Source organism: Artemia sp. Qi Xiang Cuo, chromosome 5 (assembly GCF_049724085.1).
Source record: "Artemia sp. Qi Xiang Cuo chromosome 5, ASM4972408v1, whole genome shotgun sequence".
In the NCBI taxonomy this organism is placed as follows: Eukaryota; Metazoa; Arthropoda; class Branchiopoda; order Anostraca; family Artemiidae; genus Artemia; species Artemia sp. Qi Xiang Cuo.
Window position 1 is genome coordinate 71,145,004 of NC_142798.1, and position 3,808 is coordinate 71,148,811.

General features: G+C 34.9%; 1 pseudogene; it reads right to left on the bottom strand.

The window, feature by feature from the left end:
• Positions 1-227: 227 nt before the first annotated feature.
• Positions 228-2,292, bottom strand: LOC148952472 (glycogen [starch] synthase pseudogene; annotated as a pseudogene).
• Between the last annotated feature and the right edge of the window lie 1,516 nt (positions 2,293-3,808).

Below are 3,808 nucleotides of genomic sequence, written 5' to 3' on the forward strand. Positions count from 1 at the left end.
CAAACCAATATGACCTTATCTGTGTTGCAGTAAAATATTGTATAAAAACAAAGGATGTTTTATTTGAAAGAAACTCATTGTAAAACTACAAAAGTATAACTTTTATATATTATATAAAGCACCAAATAAGTATTATCAATCAACAAATATTAGAAACAGAGAACAAGGATTCTTGTTTGTAGAGTACGTGTTTGTATGCATATAGGTACTACGATATGCCTTTAAATTTACAAATAAATTCTACTGGCTCTTTTTCTAAGTTCCTCTAGTTCCTTTGCATTGTCAACCTCATCTTGACGGCCAAGAAGTGCGGGAGTTACAGTTCTGGGAGATTGAGGTTCAGATAAAGGGTCTGGTTGTTTTACTTGTGGAGAGCCTTCTTCGTCGTCCACTATAGTATCTGAATAAACTGCACTAAGAGCCATGAGTCTTGCCCTTTTATAGTAAATAAAAAGATTCCCCCAGTCAAGTATTTCACGGAGACGTTCAGTTCGGTTTCGTTGAATTACTCTTTGTCTTTCTGTCAAAAGAGTAAAGTTCAGCATGTATATGGTGAGCTGATTAATAGACTCATCGAGACTTATGTTTTTACGGTCTAAAATATTTATACCGTAGCTCTCAGGGTCTGGAATATGATCGGCCATGAAACACCCAAAGCCAGAGAGATTTGTCGTAATCGATGGAATTCCCATGACTGTGCACTCGGCAGGAGTATATCCCCATGGTTCATAATAACTGGGGAAAACGCCAAGATTACATCCACGAATAAATTCTTCGTAGTCGAGATTAAAGAGAGGATTAGTTGATGAAAGAAACTCAGGGTGAAAGACAACCTTTACCCGGTCCCAGGAACTATTCAGAAGCTGACATCGTCTGAGTGCATTAAGTACTTGATCTGTATCATCCTCAGCAATATTGTGCGTAGTGATTGGTGGTGGAAGGGACCTATGGCTGGCAAACAAACATCGTTTAAGACGGACAACGTCATCTTTAGAAATGAGGTCGTCAGATTCAGGCATTTTGCCACTTAAACATATTTCAAATAATTTCTTGCCTATATTCTTTTGGACATTTTCTATAGTATCCTTTAAGCTTTTTGCTACTGCCTGTCCCTTTAAACTTTCAACATTAAAGTTGTTTGTCTTGGCAGGAAGAATAATAAACGCAATCACTGTCACATCAGTGTCAGACTCTTTCATCAAGTGGTTAAGTCTCGCCAGACTTTCAATAAAAATGTCAGCTCCTTTGTTTCAGAATTCGGATCTTCCGGCAATAAAAAAATAAAGGGTCTTAGCTAAATCAAAATCGAGATGACCATAAAAATGGCCTCGGACGAAATCATGAATTTTTTCCTTGTTAATTGCATGGAGGTTTTGAAATTCGTGCAGTGCACTGAATCTCTTGATATTTAGACCGTTTGGTGTTATTACATCAGGCTTTCGTTTTAACAAACATTCAGCTTCCATTGCTGTTATATCAGACACTGTTGTAAAAACATGTGCCATTTGTGTCGCAGCTCTTTCCAAACAGTATCTGTGATATATCTGCCGATTTCCAGCTTCGATGTCAATGTCAAACTTGTTCAGGTTGTTATAAAAATCTGTGCTGCCAGCGCACAAGTAGCGTCCAAGGAGTGTTGCGTGTGTAGTAAATACTGTTGAGACTTTTATTTTCCATAGCCGCAGCAAAATAAGACCTACTCCAGATAACCACTCATGAAAGTGGCACACTGTTTTTGGAGAATCAGCTCCACATATACTTAAGAAATGACTAAATTCAGCAATAAACTCTGCTACCATAAAGCCAAATAAAACAGAATCATTTGATTCCACATCAGAGTCTGGAATTCCAATATTTGTTTTCTCAAAAAGTTCATGCTTGTAACAGTTCATTTTATGTGATACTGAAGTAATATCAAATAATATAACTAAAGGATTTCCGTCAACAAGCCAGCTTCCAGTGTGAACTAGAAGCCCTGCGTCACGCATCTTGCAAACAGCATCATAAAGAGGACAAGGAGATAACTCAAACTCGTCTATTTCTTCTGTAGAAGACTTTCTTTTCTAAGGGCCAAGAAGGACATATTTGTCTTTCATCATTTCAACAGAATGACCGGTTTTGGAGCGGATGACTGTATATATTCCTCCGACTTTGTTAGCCACTTCCCATGCACATTCAAAGGTCCAAACAGGAGATTCTACATTTAAAGGATGTTGGCAGTTCTCCTTGATATGTTCTGGTGTGGTTTGATTTTGAGTTGAGGTGACTGGATCCATGTTGCGTTGAATCGTGGCACCTGCAAAATGAAAAAGAATATAAAAATAAGGAATAAATTATTGATTCTGTCAATCAAAAATTACTGAAGCTAGGACAAGTATATATAATAATATAAATAAAATAGGACAAAATAATATAAGTAAAATAAATAAAAAACAAAACAAACAAATTAACAAATAAATAAAATTAATTAAATAATGAAAAACATAGAACGTCCTTTGATAAAGGGGCATTAGATTTTATAATATTTATAGGTTCTATCACAATGGTTAGTAAAAATAGCGAAAAAATGAGCCTTTTACACTATTTACTGAAAATTTATAAATCAACGAGCTTTTCGAAGATTCTTTTTTTTTTGGGGGGGGGGGGGTCAAAAGTGAGTCTGTGAAAAACAAAAATGCGAGCCGGTTAATGGAACGATTTACTGTTTGTCTTGGACAAAAATTTTTCCATCGATGTGTTGATCGATTAAACCTTTAATTACAGCACTATTTGATAGGCCTTCCAGACTTTTTTAAGCCGAAAATGATTAGCGTGAAAACAGATTTATTTTTTGTTGAATCTTGTTAATAAAGAGTTTGCGTATTATTGGCCTTTAATATAACCATTGTTTTCAAATATTTAAAATCTGAAACTATTTGAATTTTAGTGTGCTGGTCAAATAAAGAATTGAAAAAATGGAAATCAGGTAAAACGCTATATTAGAAAAGTCAAAATAAGAAGCCTTATCTCTTTGTGAGTACCTACTTTTCGAAAAAAAAAAAATTGGGAAAAATTGTTTCTTTTTTTAATTCTTACTTTTATTGGACTTAAGAGCTCCCTGTGGTGCTGGGACAATTCACCAAAGAGCCATTTATCTTCTTAAGAAACTAAAATTCGGAAAAGGTTTTTAATGGTACTGAAACAAGCATAAGACATAACAGGAACCGCTGTAAAGAAAAAAGTCCAAACTTGGCAAACTAAAGAAACAGAAATCACTGCAAACAAAATTGGGGCTACAAAATTTTTGTCACTTCATGTCACACACATAGCTGGTGAGACCAAGATTTTACCTGATAAATCTATCCATTATTTTTGTGTGGTGTTCAATGACTTTGAGGCTATTAAAATACTATTTCTTTTTATGCTTAAATTGCAAGATAATTCTAATTGTATACTGAGCTTTACTCTTATCACAGCAGGTATAAGACTATGAAAAGAGTTGTAGATTAGTTTGTTCCTGTTGTAGCGTTGTAGATTAGTTTGTTTTGGCCCCCTTATATACACAATAATTTCTATTCGTTTTAATTTTGCTCCGTAGTCCCAGTTTAATTTTTTATTTAATTTTAACGGTTTTTGAACTAACAACAGGAAATCCCCTCCTCTGTTAAAAATATCTATTGAAAAGCTCATTTATAAAATGTTATGAAGGAAAAATTAGAAAAATGTAGCAATAAAGTTTGGGGTGGGGGAGGGACAAATTTTCTGCTGGTTTTTTTTCCACGGGGAGGGAGGTTTCCAGGGAGTGAAATGGTCAGGGTAAATTATACAC